We start from the raw sequence: 12,482 nt of genomic DNA, 5'->3' as shown, positions 1-12,482 counted from the left end.
TTATGGATTTTGCATCACAAATTTATTACATAAAAGGTGATTTCACTTCCACTGTGGAAGTGGTTTTATACTCAAACGATATGTAAACTAGTTAATGTAAGTTGTGAGACAATCCTTCCATCGTACTCTTAGAGTACGGGTTCAAATTCTTGTAAGTTATAACCAGAGTCTCTTGTAAGGAGAGCGTGATAATTTTGTATAGATCTATATTGGGATTAACACCCCACACCTCGCTGCTAGCTACAGCCAGACCTACAGGTATGCGGGTGACAAGACTCATAGGATCTTGATGTTTGGAAAACGTTGTTGCAGGTTAATTCTCGTTGTAGTATGGTTATAACGAATCACATAAGGAGTTAAAAATCTTTCAAGATTTGAAAAATGGGTTTTATCTATTTAAAACTACAAACACGTTATAAGTGCAAAACACACAAATATTCTCGGTCTTGGGATTTAAGACTACATAACTTTTTATAAGAAAAATATTGACTTTTTTGGAATCATACTGTATCGCTTTTACAAGGAACATGACTTCTTTCTCAAATAAAACTCTTATGAACTCACCAACTTAATTGTTGATACTCTTTCAAAACTACTTGTATTCTCAGGAAATCATTGAAACAGGAAATCAACAACTTTTGAGGATGGGACGTTAAATCGTCAAACATTTCATTTTGTCATCATAGTGTAATTGATTTGAACATGTAACCACATACTATGGTGTAACTTTTTCAATTATATTTATGATGGTTGTATTTACCTTGAGCACTATTATACTCATTTCTGTGATACTATACATGAAGTCCTCCACCCTCGGACATTTCCACCATCCATGGTTTGAGGGTGTGACAACGAGTACTACAACTCTTACTTAAACTTTGTTAGCTAATCCTAACTTTATTAATTTGATAATTATTATTGGCTTAGACCGTTAAAATCGGATCTGACTTTCTTTACATCGACGGGTTCCTGTTTCTAACAACGTAATTTTTCAAACAATTTTTCATTTTTAAAAACACATAAAACCCATATATTATATTTCATAAAAACCGTAAGTGTCTCAAAGTCAACGTAAATCCACAACAAAAGTCAAATCCCAGAATCCTCAACATAATCTCGAACAAGTGTGTACAATCGCACTGGTACCTTCCCGCGATCCTCGGACACATAACACGGTAAGCATAAAGCTTAGTGAGTTCCCCAAAATACCACACACAAATATTTAGCCACTCGAGGCTATAGCTCTGGAAGACTCTCTGGTCAATGTGTCTCAGTTGGACCCTCCAATCCCACAACTCGTTGGACCCTCTGGTCCGGTCTAAGTGAGGACCCTCCAGTCCGGTCTAAGTATCACATAATATAGCACATTATTCATATCATACATAACATGCATAACTCAAGTAACACATAAGAACCTTTGGTCACACATAATTACCACACTAGGTAAAGTATACTGAAAAGACTCACCTCGTAAGCTAGCTAATAAAATCTCATGCTCGGAATCCTTGATCTAGCCTCCTCCTATGACAAGGATAATATCTATAATTAATACACTCCTCACACTCGACTACACCATTCATTGATCTCTCTTACACTCATGGTCCTAGAAATGGGTAAAAGACCATTTTACCCTTCCCTGACTTCCATTACTCATTTTGACCAAACCTTAAAGTCAACAGAAGTCAAACTCTAGCTAATAGTCTGAAATTGACCAGCCTTGTCGTGTCCCATCGATTCTCGACCATCTCATGAAGGTCCAGCTCGTCGAGTTAACCCCTAACTTGCCGAGCTCTTGCATGATCCAGATAATCGGGACAAACCTAATGTACTCGTCGAGTCGGTTCATCAACTCAGCGAGTCTATTCAGACTCAACTTACATTCACGCATTTTCAAAGGTAGGATACTTTCCCAAACTCCATATCCACACTTCTAGGGCTCATTTATCACATAAAGTCATAGACTTTACGTCCATGCAAGGCAATTTGGGCATGAAATGCCAAGAACATGATCTAAATGGGTTTTCACTCATAAAATTCATCCAAGGCTAAATAAAGCAGGAACCTTTAGATGCTAGGGACCTCCTAAGGTCCAAATCTAGAGTTCAAGTCTCCTCATGAACCCCAAATCCTCAAAGTCCCAAAAAATATAAACAAAAGAAGCCCTAATCTTCAAAATGAGAGATCTAGTCAAACAAGAGAGAAAGGTTTGAACTTGATACCTCTAACAGAATCCCTTGGATGAATAATGACAGATCTAACAACCTTCTTTTGCTCCTTGCTTGAAACCTTCTTCTTTTCTTACAAAGATACACCAAAATGCTCAAGGTTAGCTCTCTCTCTCTCTCTCTCTCTATATATATATATATATATATATATATATATATATATATATATATATATATATATATATATATATATATATATAAGCTCAAAGATCGTTTAGGGTCTCTCTCTGGGGAAGGTGGCCGCAAAGGGAGGCTATAAGTGCCTTTAAATAGGCCACATGCCCGAGAAATTAGTGTTTCCTTCAGCAGCGCTGACTCAACGAGTTGCCTCACAGACTTGTGGAGTCCATTCATTAATCCACATCACCAGACACGAGTCTACTCGATGAGTTGAGGCACCAACTCGTTGAGTCACTCCACAAATCTCAATTTAAATGATGAAATAATATACCTAGGAATATGGATGTTACAATTCTCCCCCACTAGAATCAGACTTCGCCCTCGAAGTCATGCTCAACAAATACCTCAGGATGTTGCTACCGCATCTCTGACTCCGGCTCCCAAGTCAAATCGGACATTCTTCGATGCTGCCACCGAACCTGAACCAGGGACACTTCCTTGTTTCTCAGAACCTTCACCTTTCGATCCAAGATCGTTATCGGCCTCTAAATATTACTCAGGCTCGCATCTTCCTAAATGTCCTATAGTGGTACCACTACCGTCTCATCGGCTACACACTTCCTCAACTGGGACATGTGGAAAGTGTTATGGATCTAAATCAACTCTACAGGTAGCTCCAACCGGTATGCTACTCTACCCACTCAGGCGGTCACTCTGAAATGACTGATGTATCGAGGTCCCAGCTTACCCTGCTTCCTGAATCGGATCACCCCTTTCTATGGGGATACCTTTAGGAGCACAAAATCTCTGACCTGAAATTCTAGATCGGATCGTTGCCTGTCCACATAACTCTTTTGTTGACTCTGTGTCGTTAGTAACCTCTATCTGACCGGATGAATCTGCTCGGATGTCTTCAGCACTATCTTTGTGCCACCCATCACTCTATGTCCCACTTCCCACCAGCAAATGGGGGTCCGACACATTCTCCCATATAGAAGCTCAAAGGGAGGCATACCAATACTCGAATGATAGCTGCTGTTGTAGGAAAACTCAGCCAGTGGTATGTAGGTGTCCCAACTTCCTCTGAAGTCCATGAAACATGCACGCAACATGTCCTCAAGCATTTGAATCGTCCGCTCGCTCTGCCCGTCTGTCTGTGGGTAATACGCAAAACTAAAATGAAAGCGTGTGCCCAACTCCTCATGAAACTTCTTCCAAAACTTGGAAGTAAAACGCACATCTCGATCCGACACTATCGAGACCGGTACTCCATGTTGCATTACCACTTCTCTCACATAGATCTCGGCCAATCTCTACACTGAAGAGCTCTTACTAATAGCAAGGAAGTGGGCACTCTTCGTTAGACGTTCTACAATTACCCAAATCGCGTCAACCCCTCGCGCAGTCTTCGGCAACTTGGTGATAAAGTCCATTGAGATATGTTCCCACTTCCACTAGGGAATCTCAAGAGGCTGCAATGGACCATGTAGACGCTGGTGCTCTACCTTGACCCGGCGGAAGGTCAATCACCTGTCAACTATCCAAGCAACATCACTCTTCATACAGGGTCACCAATAGTCTCTCTTCAGGTCTAAATACATCTTAGTGCCCCCGGGATGGATCGAGAACCTCAATTTATGTGCCTCCTCCATCAGTATACGTCGGGATCCACCCATATAGGGCACCCAAATCTACCCTCGGAAAGTCATAAGTCCTCGGCTATCCATCACAAATTGGGACACCTGCCCAATCACATGCTTCCTCTTGCGGTTCTCCGGTTTCACGGCCTCCTCCTGGGCCTCTCAAATGGTATCCAAGACTAGAGTCATCACTATCATCCTCATACACACAACTCAAATTAGGGCACTCTCTGCTCTACGGCTCAGGGCGTCGGCTACCACGTTAGCTTGCCCAGATGATATAGGTGTTGGATTAATGTCTAAGTCCATAACTATAATTGGTAAGACTTGACCCGACCCGGCATGGTCCATTTGACCTGCATACCATCATGCACTTGGATAGATTAAACGAGAGAAATAAGAGACTTATGGTTATTAATATATTATAAGTTCTAGTATATTAATAACAAGAATAATGAGATTATTTAATTAGTATTGATCAAGAATTAATCTAGCATTAATTGAGTGATCAAAAGAAGACTAATTAAATATGTGGGTTGATTGTGTAAATCATCCATACTTGTATAGTGGGCTAATGCTCCATGGATTATCTAGTTGGGCCAAAACCCATATGATGCTCCATGGTGTATTTGAACCCATGGATCCAAGGAAATGGAAAGTCATGACAATTAGGGTTTACCCTAATTGTATAACTATATAAGCATCTTATTCTTGAGGAAAATCGGCCACTAGTATTAGTAAGAAAGGGCTAGCCGATTTTCATGAAGTGTAGAATTCTCTCTAAGTTATTCTAAGTGTTTTGATGATTGTGAACCATTCGAGGTGTCACACTTGGGGCACTAGGCACTCAAGCTTCATGAAGACAAGCACCATCAAAGAGGTATGTATTCTATCTTGTTATATTGATAGTTTTGTATGCTAGTTTAGGATAATACCTTGGATATTCATATTTGCATGTATAATAGAGAAAACATAGATCCAAAGTATTTAGGGTTGCATGTACACTTAGGAGTGTTAGAATGCTCATAACCCAACAGTGGTATCAGAGCCATAGGTTGTTTTCTATTACATTTGATGCAAATGTTTTTTTTCAAGTTGAAGGAAAAAAAAACGAAAATGGAAAAAAAATTGACGTTTGTCAAATTTTAAGATAATTAATTGTTTTTGTGAAAAACTAATTATTTGTAAAATTTGAATCATTTGCTATATGAGTTAAATTAGGTCAAATTTAGTAATAGATAAAATGATATGATTATTTTATTAGTTTTAAAAGTTTGATCTAAAGAGTTTTTTGAAACCTCCATAAGTTATGGATATCAAAAGGTTTAAAAAAAATTGACTCAAAGTTTTTTATGGAGTTACAAAAATTGGTGTTAATGTGTTTGTGTAACTTGTCCTCAAGTTACATGAAGAGTCACATTTAAGTTTCATAAAACTCATAAAAATTGGCAAAGGTTACAAAAATGAAGAGTCTAGTTCTAATTAATTGGAGTTATGACTCCATAATTTGTCCTCAAGTTATGGAAGACCAAGAGTCTCTTCATTAAATAAAAAAAAGTGTAACCTTAATTAATTCAATAAGTTATAAAAATAAAGAAAAGTTAATTCTTTTATTAGTTTAAAGTCTTCCATAAGTTATAGAACTTGAAGAGTTTTTGGATTAAAACTACTTTAAAGACATAAGTTATGGAATTAATTAGTTTTGAATAGTTTCAAAACTTGCCCTCAAGTTTTGGAATTTGTAAAGTTTTCTCTTATGAATACTTTAATTCCAAGTTAGCCCTTAGAATTTTAAAAGTTAAAATTCAACCCTTATACTTTATAATATTATAAGTTAATAATATATATATATATATATATATATATATATATATATATATATATATATATATGTATAAGAGTAAAGTCGGTCTTACCACTAGTACGCCTCATTCACGAAGCCGGTCTATAAGGTGGGTATAAGGTTGTTGCCTATAAAATGGCAACTTAATGGGTGTTCACTCTCACCCACCGCTTGCTTGACCGGTGGAGGGTCGTTAGCCGAACGGGTTTGACAGGACTATAATTCTCCCTTCATTAAAAGTATTAATGATAAATACTAAGTAACTAAACTCTTAATAATTCCCAATCTTAGTTACTTAGGAAAATGTGAATAAGGTGCTAATCCATGAAATTACACTTTACACTTTGTCTAAGTCGTTAGTGGAGCGTGTGTGGTTAACCGGCACACTAACTTGGACTTAACAAGGTAGGTAAAGGGTGACTTAATATTTATCATAGTATCGATGGAGCGTGTGTGGTTAACCGGCACATCGATTGAGGGGTAATTTATTAAGGGTACCAAGTAATTTGCATGGTTACTTCACACCTTGTTTTGTGATCCTCGGCATCCCAGTCACAAAACCTGAAGGGCACACTCGAGATTGAAACATGCCATTGAACAGTTCAATGAATCTCAAAAGATCTAGGAGTTTCAAATCCAATTAAAACCTAATAATACATTTCGTTTATCTTGGTGGAAATTGGTGAATCGTCATTCACCTACCTTCAAATTGTTTTTTAGCTTGGATTACGGCATACCTCCTCTAAGTTATAAAATAGTTTGTTGGGTCCTAGCCTTAATATTTCATATTGGGTGTCATATTAAGGACTTTAAAATCAACTATCTTGAATATCTCCCAAAAAGATGTCTGGTTTAGACATTTATGATCCTCCCAAATCTCTTGAAACAAGCTTTCCTAAATGAAGATGATGTCCCATGGAAATCATACTTCTTTCACCTCCTCCAATTATTCTCCCTAACCCACAAGTTCTTGAAAAGTTTAAGGTCACTCAAGCCCTATTGGCAAGGCAAGATCTAGGTGTGATCACATCTTGGAGATGTAGTCACATATTGACAAGCCGGGAGAGTTGGGTGTCAAAGTCTTGAGAAAGTTGGTGGTTCAATCACTTTCTAAGTCACATAGTGAGTTCTTTTGGAACACCTATGAAACAGACTATGACAAGACCCTTAATGATCTTATCTATTTGCTAAGATCAACTTCCTGAAACTTTATGGACATTGACAATGGTGACACTGGAAATACGGAAAAAAAAAGGCTAAGTCTGTAATAGTCCTGTGTACCATTATCAAAGGGTCCATATGTTTATATTCCTGTATAACATTATCAAAGGGTCCATATGTTTATATTCCCAAAGTAAGGGTCATTAGTTGCGAAGCTGCCAGGTTTACCTAAGGATGTTAAAGTCAATAAGTTTGACTCTACTTCAGGTAAAGTCCACTAATCTAACTCTGTTAAGTTTCTATTCTGAGATTCCTGATACATGATGTGACTGGGTCACATGGTAATGTTTTAAGAATCAAAGAAAAGTAAAGGAACTTAAAGAAAGAATATGTTGAATCTGATCGCATAGATGGATTTCTATCGCGTAGTTGGAAAAACGGATTCTTGAGCTATTTCTTAGGAGTTATGAGATATTGCTTAGGAATAGATAACAACAAGTTTTCATATGGATTGTAAGGATAAGTTTTTCTGCATAGTTTTAAAATAAAAGGAAAATTTTTTATTTTAGTTATTTTAAAATATCCTTACAATGGAATTTGAGGAAAAATTGTTGCCTATGTGATTCCATTAATATCAAGAGTGGAAATATGAAATTGATTCTTTCATTTGTGGTAATGTCAAAATTTACCAAATAAGGAAAGATTCTCATCACCCAAGTTACAATTGGACCGAAACTTGGAATCATGCAAGTTGTATAGCATGATGAATGAGAACTTTCAAGTTTTGGAAAATTAAGACTAATTACTTGTTCACATGGATGTGTGAGTCAAGTAATGGACTAAGGGATCGAGTACATAGTCATGTGCACTGATTAAGTCCATCACAAAAGATGTAAGGCTATTCGTCATAGTTTACTAAAGCTCAGTAAATATGATTATACTTACAAGCTTAAGTGTAACTCTGAGACATTGGAAAAGGTTTCAATGCATAGCAGAGCGGATAAGAAGAATCAAATTAGGCAGAAGGATAAAAGTTTCTCAAATCTGAAAAGATGGGAGAGTACTTTAGTATCAGCTTTGTTATCATCTTAATGATTAAGAAACCATATCAAAATTTGTTCTCTAAGGAAGTCTTAGTGCATTCTTATGACTAAGAAGAAGGGATCTTGAAATTGTTGAAATGGTTAAATCAAGAAGATGAGTCATACTTCGTTCCAATACAAGTCTTAGAGTCATACTCCAAGATTGTAATATGAGTGAAATGTCTTAAAGAAGGTTTAAGAACACTTATCAAATGTAAGAGTAAAAGTTTTCTACTCTTGTACATTTGAAATTGGTAAGTTGTGATGTTTTAGATAAAACAAAGACCAACTTAGGCCAATTGTGTGAAGTGTTTGTCTTGGTTAGAATCCACACTATCTCTTGGATGTTTGACAAGGGAGTCTTATAGGTCAAGAGGATAGTGGGAGTCTTAAAGGTCTTGAAAGTCTCAAGAACTAATCAAGAATAAAACCTGAAGTTCTTCACTAGCACACGACTTGAGGTTTATAACCTATCGTGTTGACATATTATGTGCCCATTTCAATCAAAGTTGGCTTTTCATATGAGTTCTTAGAATTCTCAATTGGTTGCACAACAACTTGGAAGCAATGGCAGGCCCTTAAGCTGCCAGGTGGCAAGAAATTAAGATTCAGTTCAATCCATAAGGTTTGGATTTGTCATTATCCTTGTCTTGTGACTATGGTTTTGACAATTCACATGGATAAGAACTCATACACCATTAAATCTAAGTGTCATAAGGTTTCTCTCCGATTCATGAAAATGATGGTGAGGAAACACTTTCACTAAGTAGATTTTAGCTAGATAGCAATTGTGATATTTGCATTCTCAAAGTCGTTAGTGGAGCGTGTGTGGTTTACCGGCACACTAACCTGGACTTGTGAGAAGTGGCAAAAAGGTCTAACCATTATGATTACGACATCCCTCTTCATAATTGTTTAGACACACAAGTGTGCTATCTAAGGGAAGGTGTATGATTTTGATAAAGTTCTATCAAAACAATCCAGTATCAGAAATCTGAACTTTGGTAAGAAAGTCAATAAAGTATTGATTTCTAGAAGTCCAGCTGATTTCTGAGTACATGTCCAAGCTAGTGGGAGCATAAGTGTTATGCTAATAATCATCATGTTAGTGGGAGCATGATAATTATGATAAAGATTGCAAGTTAGCAATGTTAATTATAGAAAACAAAAGGTTTCAATTAAGAAAAAGTTGTTTTGCTATAATTAAGGGAGAGGAAATTATACTTCATCTCAAATCTATAAGCTTAGATCGTGAGGTTTTAATCATTTAGTCAAGGATATATATGAATTCATGTTGGAATGGCTCAACATAAGGAAATTCTGTATATGGGTCCATTATTTGCGTTCTAAAATTCGATTATGATTACGACATCCCTTTTTATAATCTGAATTATGAGAACTTGGCAAATAGAAATGGAAATGTTATAGCAAAAGACTGGTTTAGTCTTTATGTGAGACATCATGAATCGTGTCCCATATGCTTCGGATATAGGATCGATTACATGTGCTATATTCATCCTTTCTAAAATTTTCCAAATGCCTAGGACATTAAGAAGGGAAAAGGTTTAGAACTGGATATGACTAAAAGGATTAAACAATTGTCGAGGACAATCTAAGGTTTACCAAAGATTGGTTGCTCAAGGACAGTTGGAAGTGTAGTGATAATTCTGGAATAACCATATTGACATAATCTGTAAGGAGGCAACTCTTGTTCAGAAGTGATAGTCAAAATGGAATCTGGAAATGTTTCAAAGTTAGAATTTTTCCAATCTGTGTAAGATTAGGAAACTTAATGCAAGAAGGATGTTTCTAAGGAGCTGATCTCCTTTGGAATACTCTGTAATGATTGTTGCCAAGTCTTTCTGACTTTGTGCATAATCATTACAAGAGGATCAATGCATATAAGTTTAGAATCTAACAGATTTCAGTAAATGACATGAATTTGGAATTCTTGCATTTGCAGTAAGGATTTGGGAGTGTGAAAAGAGAATCATTGAAGTTATGTTCAATCGATCTAGTTCACAAAGTAAAGATCATAGACAAACATAGTATGCATACTTGGTGTATGGCATGACTAGTGTTTAGAAAAACATAGTGTACATGCTTGGAGCATGGGACAACTATTGTTTTAAATTCAAGAATAAATGTTGATAGCTGAAACAGTATACAATGAATAATGTGTAATCATATGGTGATAAATAAAAGGTGTTTTATTTATATTCATAAGTTCTGAGACCATATTGGATTCAATTATTATTGTGTTGCACTTTGCATGTTTTGACTTCCCGAATAAACTAGGTTATTCTTCCGGAATGACTAAGTTATTCAAACCATCCACAGTCGGTCATATGTTGGAAGTAGATATGAATTAAGACTGTCATGGGTTGGCTTGTAGAGGTATAAGGTGTTGGACAAATGGCTACAACACTCATGAGTGCTCATAAGTTCTGTGTATTGGATTCAACCCGCGCTCATTGGAATCACTTCATGGATTTTATCACGAGTGATCATGAGATGATAATATCTTATATTCTTCAAACCTAGAGATATGAGTTGTTACTATGAGTTGGTTGTACATTGATTGCACGAAACCGCATTTGGTAACTCGGTGCTATAAAACGTGTCTTTGTGTATGATTCAACAAGTAGTAGAACAAGCCATATGAGTCGAAGTTTATCCATTCCTTTTACCTTCGGGATACAAGCGATATTTGTGGGCCCCTCGATGATTTGATGATGACAAATGGAAGTGCTCGGCCGGGCCAGGACTGATTTGATTTGTTCAATTAGTCAGTCGTCATAAATCGGAAATCAGGAAACAACTAATGGACAGAGAGAATGATTATAATCCATGTCTCAGTCCATATGATATCTAGAATGGAGGAATATATGATCCCTTATCTAATGGACAAGTCACTGACAGAGGTCAGAGTTTATCGACAAGGTCAGAGTTCGACAGAAGCTTTTGAGAGCTACGATTGCCAGTTGGTTCCTGAAGTCATACGCAATAATAGTTTTAGACTTATCCAAGTGGGAGACTGTTGGATTAATGTCTAAGTCCATAACTATAATTGGTAAGACTTGACCAGACCCGACATGGTCCATTTGGGTTGCATACCATCATGCACTTGGATAGATTAAACGAGAGAAATAAGACACTTATGGTTATTAATATATTATAAGTTCTAGTACATTAATAATAAGAATAATGAGATTATTTAATTAGTATTGATCAAGAATTAATCTAGCATTAATTGAGTGATCAAAAGAAGACTAATTAAATATGTGGGTTGATTGTGTAAATCATCCATACTTGTATAGTGGGCTAATGCTCCATGGATTATCTAGTTGGGCCAAAACCTATATGATGCTCCATGGATGCTCCATGGTGTATTTGAACCCATGGATCCAAGGAAATGGAAAGTCATGACAATTAGGGTTTACCCTAATTGTATAACTATATAAGCATCTTATTCTTGAGGAAAATCGGCCACTAGTATTAGTAAGAAAGGGCTAGCCGATTTTCATGAAGTGTAGAATTCTCTCTAAGTTATTCTAAGTGTTTTGATGATTGTGAACCATTTGAGGTGTCACACTTGAGGCACTAGGCACTCAAGCTTCATGAAGACAAGCACCATCAAAGAGGTATGTATTCTATCTTGTTATATTGATAGTTTTGTATGCTATTTTAGGATAATACCTTGGATATTCATATTTGCATGTATAATAGAGAAAACATAGATCCAAGGTATTTAGGGTTGCATGTACACTTAGGAGTGTTAGAATGCTCATAACCCAACAATAGGATCTCATAGTTATAGTCTTTCACTACATTTAACCATCTCCTCTGACTCATATTCAGGTTGGGTTGATCCATGAGATACCTCAGGCTCTTGTGGTCCGTGTATATGGTACAATGAACTCCATACAAAAAGTGGTGCCAGATCTTGAGGGCGAACACCACCGCCCCCAGCTCTAGATAGGCTTCAACTGCCTCGATGCATATGCTATCACGTGACCTCTCTGCATTAGCACCAAACCCAACCCAGATATAGATGCGTCACGATAAACCACAAAGTCCTCCATTCCCTCAGGAAGAGCTAACATCGGGGCTTCGCATAACTGCTGGCGAAGAGTCTCAACTGAGGTATGCTGCTCAGGAGCCCAAGTAAAAGTGACACCATTCCGGGTCAACCTGGTGAAGGGAACGACAATCTTGGAGAAATCTCGGATAAATCTCTGATAGTAGCCGGCCAATCCCAAAAAAACTCCTGATATCACTGGGGGATCTCGGCACATCCCATCTCATAAGCACCTCAATCTTGGCTTGATCAACCAAAATCCCATTCTAATTAACGAGGTGTCCTAGGAACTGGACCTCTCATAACCAGAAATCACACTTGGAGAATTTG

Source organism: Lactuca saligna, chromosome 3, assembly GCF_052625555.1.
Source record: "Lactuca saligna cultivar CGN05327 chromosome 3, ASM5262555v1, whole genome shotgun sequence".
Taxonomy (NCBI): domain Eukaryota; kingdom Viridiplantae; phylum Streptophyta; class Magnoliopsida; order Asterales; family Asteraceae; genus Lactuca; species Lactuca saligna.
Note: the sequence above shows the minus strand (reverse complement) of the source record.